The 10,170-nt window shown below is 39.1% G+C and overlaps 1 pseudogene; it reads left to right on the plus strand.

Annotated features, from left to right (window-relative positions):
* Positions 1-5,340: 5,340 nt before the first annotated feature.
* LOC113421223 (YTH domain-containing family protein 2 pseudogene) lies at positions 5,341-6,678 on the plus strand (annotated as a pseudogene).
* Positions 6,679-10,170: the final 3,492 nt, after the last annotated feature.

The raw sequence follows: 10,170 nt of genomic DNA on the forward strand, positions 1-10,170 counted from the left end.
AGGTGGGATGGGGAAATCAATCACACATAATATTGCTCAGAGATTAAAAGAGGCACTCAGATAACACACACAATTGTGATCCCCAACCTTTTTGGCACCAGGGATTGGTTTTATGGAAGGCAATTTTTTCACATACCAGAACTATTCCATGGCCTGGGGTTTGGGGACCTCTGACATAAAGGATCTCCATTCAGTGTGCATCTCTCAGGTGACATAAACAGGGACTGTCCCAGTATGGCTCTTTCAGATGAATTCAGATGTTATTTCTGAATTACTCTTTCAGTAATTCAGAGATAACATCTCCCTCATGATCATCTATATCTATGGACTGCTGTGTTCAGGCAATTGCCTTCAGGTCCTCTATGGTGACAATTTGAAAAAGTCCATCAGGGAAAGTTTCACCTTAAGGAAGATTTGAGATTTTCCCATTGAATCAGCATTCAGATATAAACAGTAGGATGTCACCATGTGACCTGCTTTAGAGACCAGTTTTATTCAAGGAATTACTGGATATCAAGAAAAAAGGTCACTATGCAAGTGTTGTCAACCACTTGGCCAGTTGGTTATCCCAAACTACGATTGGTTCTATAGAAAGTTAGCACCCACCCCTCTCCTAGAAAAACGAAATATCCTGGGAAATATTAAAAAGGCAGAATATTTCCCCTAAAAAGAGTAAAGTAGAAACTCAGAGAAGCAGAAACTCAGCCCCCCACCTTTGCTAATGGGCCATTAAGGCCTAGGCCAAGAGTATTCTACATAATAAAGGGTCTACCCATCTCACGACTGTGGCCTGGGAAGATTGTATCAGCCAACACTCAGGTGAAGCCATGTGGTCCAGACAAAGCCTACAAAGTAATCTAAGACCCCTGCCCCTAGGAGTCTGACAGCCAATGGGATATATTTCTTACACAGGAACAGGAAACACTAAGGTGGGGCCCAACAGAGGTTATATAAGGGTCTCTCAGCATCTTGGTCTTCTCTTCTTGACCTTCTCACCTGAAGTATGTGATCATCCTTTTTTTTCACTTTGGAGCTCCAAGCCATGTGGTCCTGCTGTCCACCATTAAACCATCTTTCCAAGTAGCCTCCATGTTTCCAGTGTATTTTTCCCCACTTGAAACTGAACCCAGAAGGATATTTCTTTCAACAGTTCCATTACCATGTTTTCCTTTAACTCACTCACATAACACAAAATGGAGCAGTCTATACTGTTGGCTAAGCCAACAGGGAACAACTCTATACTTCATCCACTAGGCTGACATAAGAGCATGGGAAATTCCATGCCAGTATCCACTGATGCTGGTGCAGCTGTGATATAGTATCTTCTCTTGAAAACAGCTTTACATCCTTCTTGTCTGTGCTATTTTCACAATCATAAGCTCATTCTAACAGAATAAAATTGTTACCACAGACAATGCTTTCTTCACCCTTAGGCTACGCTTGATCAATCTGTAGGAGACTTTGCTAATGCTTGACTCCACTATTGAGTTGTGTTGTCAGGTTGAGATAATTAGTCAAGGATCTCTTCTGGGTGTCCTTTTCTTCAGAGATTAGAAGAGTGATTTCTATCCCTCCCAAGAATACTTGCACAACAACTATTTTATCATTATTTAGGCCTGAACTGAGAACTATTCTATATTCTCAAGCTTTTAGCTGTATTTACATTTTAACTGCCAGGCTTAAGAGCAAGCACTGGAGTGACTGATTGTTGATTTCTTGCTGCTCATTATGCCATCTTATTGTATTTGATTTACATCTGCCTTGTGCATGACCATTGATCTTAAAGTTCCAGAAAGAGCTTCAGAAGTTAATACTGTGGTACAAGCAGTTATACTGAATGGGAAAGAAAACCTTCATGTGTAATTGGGGGATAGATTTATAGGGAATACTTTTCAATCCTGTCATATGCTGTGTAATTTTTTTTAGCCTTACCTTGCCTGTTTAACAACATGAAGTTGTCCCATTATGGCTAAGCTTCCTGAGTGGCTCCCTTATTGAAAGGAGCATATTCAGTGCATATTTTACACCTCATTTAAAGCAACTGCAGTGCTTTGGAATCCTTATTTGCATTTCTCCCTTTATACATCCTGGTCCTTTGCTCCCAGGGCCATCTCTCTCTCTCTCTCTCTGTCTCCTTCAAACCCCCACCCCCCCCCCCAATACGTGCTTCATTCTTCTACACTTCTCTCTCAGGGTAATTTTTCTGATGCTTTCACCAGTTAATTTATTTTATTTTATTTTATTATTTTTATTTATTTTTTATTTATTTTGATTTGTCAATCGCTTACAAGATAATAGGTATAAGTATATACATAGTTATGAATACATGAAATGGGTACATATAAGAAAAATAAAAGAAACAATAGGACAGGGATGATAGGAACTTAGGTGCACTTATTCAAGTCCCCTACAGACCTCTTAGGAAAGGGGTGAGGTCAATAGTAGACAGTCTAAGGTTAAAGTTTTTGGGGTTTGGGGAAGAAACCACAGAGTCAGGTAGAGTATTCCAGACATTGACCACTCTGTTGCTGAAGTCGTATTTCCTGCAATCAAGTTAATTATGCAATCAAATTAATTAGAAAACACATTTTTAAAAATGCCATCAGTTGGTGCTCCAGATATGTAAATTTATTTTGGCATTTATGAAGTTTTGAACATTCACTGATCTGGTGATGGGAGGGAGCCCCTTGAAAAGGAATTGTGTGTACTGTTCAGAAACAACAGCGAAACATGAGTGAGTTGGGGAGAAAAAAAAACAGGTGAAAAACACCTTGTGAACTGAAGCTTCCAGAGAGAGAATAGTCTTATGAAGTACTTCTGAAAAATTTTACATATCATATTCACATAGCAAACTTTAGCTCTCGGGTTTATAACCTGCTTCACAATATGCAACTTTCAATTTTGTATTCTTCAGAACTGTTGGATTAGAATTTCAACCAGCTTGGATAGAGCCAATGGGAACTATAGTTCAATACTTCTGGAGGCTTTCACTTTCAGGAAGACTATGTTATATCACATATAACTGATAGAAACATTGTAAAGATTCCTTCTTTTTCCTAAATTCCATTTGTAGATGGGCATCTCTATAAATTTGTTGTCTCCTCCTCCTCCTCCTCCTCCTCCTCCTCCTCCTCCTCCTCCTCCTCCTCCTCCTCCTCCTCCTCCTCCTCCTCCTCTTCTTCTTCTTCTTCTTCTTCTTCTTCTTCTTCTTCTTCTTCTTCTTCTTCTTCTTCTTCTTCTTCTTCTTCTTCTTCTTCTTCTTCTTCTTCTTCTTCTTCTTCTTCTTCTTCTTCTTCTTCTTCTTCTTCTTCTTCTTCTTCTTCCTCCTCTCCAACTCCCCCTCCCCCTACTACTCTCCCCTCTTCCTGCTCTACCTCCTTCCAAGCATTTTTCTACCGGTGCAAAGTCCACTTTTTGGATCAATTAATGCCATTTCACAGTATCAAATACAATAACCAGATCCAACCAAATGATCCACATGGCCATGTTAATTGTATACTTTGCTTTAGTTTTCCATGTGGTATGTTAAAGTGTTAAAATGATTGGCAGTGCAGGCTATGGTGTGGGGTGCTGGTCATAAAATGTGGCCATAAATCTTCTTTAAAAAACTATCAATTTGATCAAGTATTTTGGATTAAAAATAGGTATCACTGTTAAAATAGAAGACTGGGAGTTGTATTCATTTTAATTATATTTTATACCACCAAGTCAAGGGTATCTTATATCATCCATCAAATTCTAATGTGATTTGTTCCAGCAAAGTAGACATGTTAACTTGGATAAAATTTGAAATATTATTAGGAATATAAATTCCTAACAATTTAATGAAATTAGAAGGGATCACAAACCACCACTGTGTATGTTATTCTGAGGAGACATCTCACCCTAAAGGAACTAAATTAGATTTACCTCAATTAACCTTATACCCAGAATATAAACCATATGACTGGTTTTCACTCACTAGGGCTGGTAGTGAAGAAGAACAATTAGTAATCAAGTAGCACAGGAATTATCCATATGTCATTGGCATAAAGAAAAACCTCGCATTTGATCTTTGTCCCATTTATAATAGAAGATAATCTAATCTGTATCCTAACTGCACTAAGATTAAATTAAAAAGTAAAGGAAATAATGGGCTTCCTTGCTGAATACAACACTGTACCTCCTCATGTCTGCTATTTGGAATGGCAGAGATCAGAAATCCACTGGTATGGCTTGAAGATGCTTAAACTGCCACTGAATTATCCTTTCTCATTTTTCAGATCTTACATTGATATGAGAAGTAATGGTTTAAGTATTATTCGGTATAATAACTATATGAGCAATACCTTTATTAGACCAACTGAAGCTCTTTAAAATTACTGGATGTATTGGAGCTTCTGGAACTTTTCATCCAGCATGTTGTTTAAGAAAAAAAGAGATTGAGATCTAAAGGAAAATATGGCTGTTCCTGAAACTGTGTTTATAACATTGAATTATATAAGTAAATGGAGTGATAAGAAACCTTTATACATGTACATTGAATAATATTAAGTATGAAATATTGGGTTGTGATAACGACTTTCCCAATGCTTGATGGACTGAATGAACAAGCAATGCTTTGTTTTTGGAAATATAAACTCCAGCTATGAAAGTCAGAGAAGAAATTAATGTGTACCTATGCAAACCCTTATAAGTGAAGAAGAGGTAGAAAAATAGAGACTGTATTTTGATAAAAAGCAACAAACTCACAGGCGGTGATGAATTTCAAGGAATTCCACAGTTTTACTTTGATAATATTCCATGTTTATCAATATGTGTAGAAGAACCTGGTCCACCAGGAAGCTGAAAGCGATCCGCGTGGTGTGTCTGCTGCTGCTCCTCCTTCCCCGGACAAAGCCGCCGCCATTGCCACCACTCCCGCCCCTCACCTCGCCATGCAGCTGGCCTCGGAACCCCACCGCTTAACGGAGAGCCATGTCGGCCAGCATCCTCCTGGAGCAGAGACCAAAGGGACAAGGCACCAAAGTGCAAAATGGATCAGTGCATCAGAAAGACAGCTTAAATGATGATGATATTGAACCTTACTTGAGTCCTCAGGCCAGACTGAACAACGCATATACTGCAATGTCAGATTCCTACATGCCGAATTACTACAGCCCATCCATTGGATTTTCCTACTCCTTGGGTGAAGCTGCTTGGTCTACTGGGGATGATCCACCTATGCCCTATTTGACTTCTTATGGACAGATAAGAGAGCCTCATTTTCTCCCCGATGCCATGTTTGGACAGCCAGGGGCCCTTGGCAGCACACCATTTCTGGGACAGTAGTAACCAATGGGCCAGTAATATTGGAACTTCTAATAGCTTGCCTCCATCTACTATTGCTCCTCCCAAACCAACATCCTGGGCTGATATTGCAAGCAAACCTTCAAAACAACAGCCCAAGCTGAAGACCAAGAATGGGATTGTGGGCTCAAGTCTTCCACCGCCCCCCATTAAACACAATATGGACATTGGAACTTGGCATAATAAAGGACCAGTGGCAAAAAACCCTTCCCAGGCTTTAGTTCAGAATATTGGTCAGCCACCAACCCAAATATCTCCCCAACCAATGGGTCAATGGATGAATAATAGCCCACCAACAATGCAGCCTTCAGCAGGACAACAGCCACAACCTCTGCCACCTGCACCACCTCAACCAATTCAGTTGCCAGTTCAGCAGCAGGCAGCTCAACCTGCCCATTGGGTTGCACCTCGTAACCGTGGAAATGGATTTGGCCAAAACGGAGTTGATGGCAATGCAGTAGGACAGTCTCAAACCACCTCTGGGTCTGCGCCTTAGGAGCCCCACCCTGTCTTGGAGAAGTTGAGATCTATCAACAACTATAACCCAAAGGATTTTGACTGGAACCCAAAACATGGGAGGGTCTTCATTATCAAGAGTTATTCTGAAGATGACATCCACCGTTCCAATAAATATAACATCTGGTGCAGTACAGAGCATGGTAATAAGAGACTGGATGCTGCTTATCAGTCCATGAATGGAAAAGGTCCTGTTTACTTACTGTTCAGTGTCAACAGCAGTGGTCATTTCTATGGAGTGGCAGAAATGAAATCTGCTGTGGACTACAATACGTGTGCTGGTGTGTGCTCCCAGGACAAATGGAAGGGGCGATTTGATGTCAGGTGGATTTTTGTGAAGGACGTTCCCAACAACCAACTGAGGCACATTCTCCTAGAGAACAATGCGAATAAACCAGTGACCAACTCCAGGGACACTCAGGAGGTGCCTCTGGAAAAGGCCAAACAGGTGCTGAAAATTATTGCTACCTACAAGCACACCACTTCCATCTTTGATGACTTCTCACACTATGAGAAACGCCAGGAAGAGGAGGAAAGTGTGAAAAAGGAACGTCAAGGCCGTGTCAAATAAATTGCTGGGCCCTTTCACAGACACTGTAACACAGATGGTGCATCTCGGATATCTTTCAAAAGGAAGAAAGACTACACCAGAAGGAATTAGGACTTATTTCATTGAATCCATACAAACTCTTATAAACGTACAGTTTAAAAAAAAATACTGAAATTTCACAAGAGACATAGGACTTAAAAAAACAAAAAAACCCTTCTAGGTAGAGTAGAAGTGAAAACTGTCCTCCTTTCTTTTGGCTTTGGTTGTAATTTCAGACCATATACTTTCGGTTTTTTTGTTTCTTTTTTGTTTGTCTTTTTACTATATTATCAGATTTTAAAATCCACAAGTGGCATATGCCCTATTTTTTCCTCTAATTTTTAAATCTGCCGCTTACCTGGTTTCCTGGCCTTCTGAACCCCTCTTCCTCCTGATTTTTTTGATATTTGCACTTGGAACACCGAGTTGTGACTTTCTTTTGGACATCCACCACGGAAAGTGGAATGAGTAACTTTTTTTCCCCCATGGACTGGAACAGGAATTTTATGAAGAATTCTTGAGGGGTTTTTTTATGCCTAGAAGATTTGAATGGGATTTGTCTGTGAGGTCATGTCTGAGGGGTGGTTCATTTTTTCTCTCTCTCAAAAGTGAAATACGAAGAGTCCTACAAAACGTTCTTCTGTTCTTGAACATTATATGGATTACAGATTAAATCTGGCTTGATTTGATTTGAAGGCTGAGAACACTGGTAAAAGCTTGTTTGTTTACAGGAAAATTAATTTTGGAAGAAAAAACAATATTGTAAACTGTGTAGTGAATGTTTCTTCAGTTTTCTTGTTAAGCCAATGAGGAATGGGTGATGCCTTTCTTTCACCATTAATCACTTCTCAATAATAAACATGAGATCCTGTTGAGAAAAAAAATATGTGTAGAAGAACTCAAATGCAGATTCATAATGCAGTGAGTTAATCAATTCTTTATTATAATTGTTGAATTGTGTATATGATTTATTTCTGTCAGGAATGTGAATACACACACACACACACACACACACACACACACACACACACACACAAGAATGTCCAGATGAAGTGCCTTATAATATAGCCCATCTACCATGATACCCAGTGGGAATGAACTAATATAGAATGAGCTAATATAGTAGCTTGAGTATTTTACACACTGCTTCCCTTTAATAAAAGAATCGCAAAGCAATTTAAAATTGATTTTTTTACAGTCAGCATTTCAGACCAGACTAGATACTAATCACATTCTCACTTTATTTTGAATATTAAAAACATACAGAAGCAGAAAGGAAATGTGAAGTATTTTTATATATTAAATTAGGCTTAGTGTCATTTAGTGTATGCAGGTAGATAAGAAAAGATGGGAAGGAATACTCATGTACTAAACCAGGAGTCTCCAACCTTGGCAACTTTTAAGACTTATGGACTTTAACTCCCAGAATTCTGGGAGTTGAAGTTCACAAGTCTTAAAGTTGCCAAAGTTGGAGACCCATGTACTAAACAAAAGCAAGTCCTAATCATCTAATATATTCTATACTTGTTAACTGTTCAATTAAAAAAAAACACCAGCAGACATAAGAATGTAAAATTAAGCAGCCCACTGTTCTAAATGGTTCTTAAAATATGTTTCTTGGTAGCAAAATGTTGGCATACAGTAGTTGGGGTGTTTGCAGGGGAAAGGGTATCAAAAAGGTCAGGATGTCACAACACACAGAAAAAGATGGAGTGACAGAAGAATACATCTAAGTTTGTGCGGTGACGGTGGGTGGGGGAGCCACAAGTTAAATATAAGGTGTTATAAGATACAAAGGGAAGAGGAAGATTGGGTCTACCCAATTTAAAATTGTATTCTCCAGTTGGATGTTTGGTTGTTGCTGGGTTGACATACTCTGCTAAATCAAATCCCTCCAATCCCTCTCACTCACAGTATGCCTTTCCCCAATTCTAACACAGAGTGACCATCAATAATGTTGGATAGGAAGAGTTTGCTATAAGGATCAATTGTATGTATACATAAATAACTGGATGTGTACTATATTTTGGAGGAGTGAAATGCTGTTGGAAGAATTTAAAGGGGAAAGGAAAATTACTATCCTGAGAATATCCTAATTTTGTGATTCAGTGGAATTCCTGGAATTGCATGTACAATTTTTTTAAAACCGTTGACAATGCTTCATTTCTTTCCACTGATCAACTGACAGTATAGGACACAGCAGGGAACTGTTTTTGAGAACCACAGAAACTTGATATTTTTAGCTGCTCATTAGTTAGGTATGGAGTCCTTGGTGTTCTCTGAACTTGGCTGTTTGCTTACAGACATCTCATTACCAAAATAGGTGACATCTTCAGTGCTGATGAATGTGTGTTAGTTCTCTGTTTATGCACAATAGCTTGCTTTGCCAGGGTTAGTATAGTGTAGTTTCTTCTTCTTGGATTTATGGGGAAATGCCTGGAAGCTTGGACATTTAGCTTGAGAATCCTGGATTCCTAGCTTGGGAATCCAAAAAAATGCTAGGGAATTCCTGGAAGCTTGGCACTCAGACAAATCAGCTTTCAACAGACATATAGAGATGAACTACATTTACACAACATTCAAGAGACAATAAAGAAGCTAAGAAGGAAACAAAAAGATCAGAACATACCCTCTCCAGCAGCCAAGACACAGATAAGGCAGAAGAAACAACAATCAATTATCAAGGATATCATCAAAGAGGAAACCATATCTCTATCAAACCTGGAAGAGCAGAGCAAAACCGTACACTGTCAAACATTGATTTTGTTACTTAGCTGGGTAAGAAAGCAAGCAAACAACCAATTTCAAAGAGCACTCAGGGTTCCACAGTTCAACCCTGGGCTACATATCTTCCCTTCTATTGGAAGAATTATTTATATATTAGATTTACATCCTGCCTTTATTGTAGAAACTCAAGAAAGTTTACAAAGTGTGTGTGTTGTGTGTGTGTGTGTTGTCTATTTGTCTGCCTGTTTTTTCATTTTTAGTCCACAACAACTGGCCAGTAACTGTTCCAATGTCATCTAGTGTCTTTCCATGGCTGCAGATAAAGAAAACCTAGGTTTTCCTTTGTCTAGCCTAATACCATAACTAGCAACTCTCCACCCAGTGTGCTGCCACTAGTGAAAATTTACTGAGTATTCCATTGACCTGCAGCCTGCTGATTCCAAATACATCTATCAATCAGGGACAGAAGGATACAATTTGTCTTCCCATGTGACACTGTTGGAATTGCAAAATTTGGCCTTAATGGAAAATAAGTGGTAGTATAGTTCTAAAAGGTCATACAAATTAACTCAAAGCTGGAGATGCTTTGGAGTTTGTGTTCCTTTTAAAAGATGAAGCATTCCCAGTACTTCACCCTTTGACACACACGCCTGCAAGTTCTAATGTAAATTACCCTGGTACTAATTTAAGTAGCTGCCTTTGCTGAAATTTGTGGGGCCACATACTTTAGACAAGTTGTTTACACAGTCTTTGTTGTGGCCTTGTAGTAACATTGAAATACAAAATATATAAATGGTACAGAGAATTCCTGGTGGGATCAGTAGTTTCTTATATGCCTCTAATGTGTAAGCCAGATAAAAATGCTATGCCTCTGAGCAAAACGGAGGAATAAAAGCAATGTTATGGCAGAGTACCATCCCCCTGGCATGGCTCGTAAAGATCAGTGTGACTAACTCCAAAGAATAGTCATGCTCAATTGTTTGTTTTCATTGCTTAACTTAATGTTGCAC

The sequence above is a fragment of the Notechis scutatus genome, chromosome 1, assembly GCF_049901735.1.
Source record: "Notechis scutatus isolate UNSWTSFEM ecotype Mainland chromosome 1, rNotScu1.2, whole genome shotgun sequence".
Classification (NCBI taxonomy): Eukaryota; Metazoa; Chordata; class Lepidosauria; order Squamata; family Elapidae; genus Notechis; species Notechis scutatus.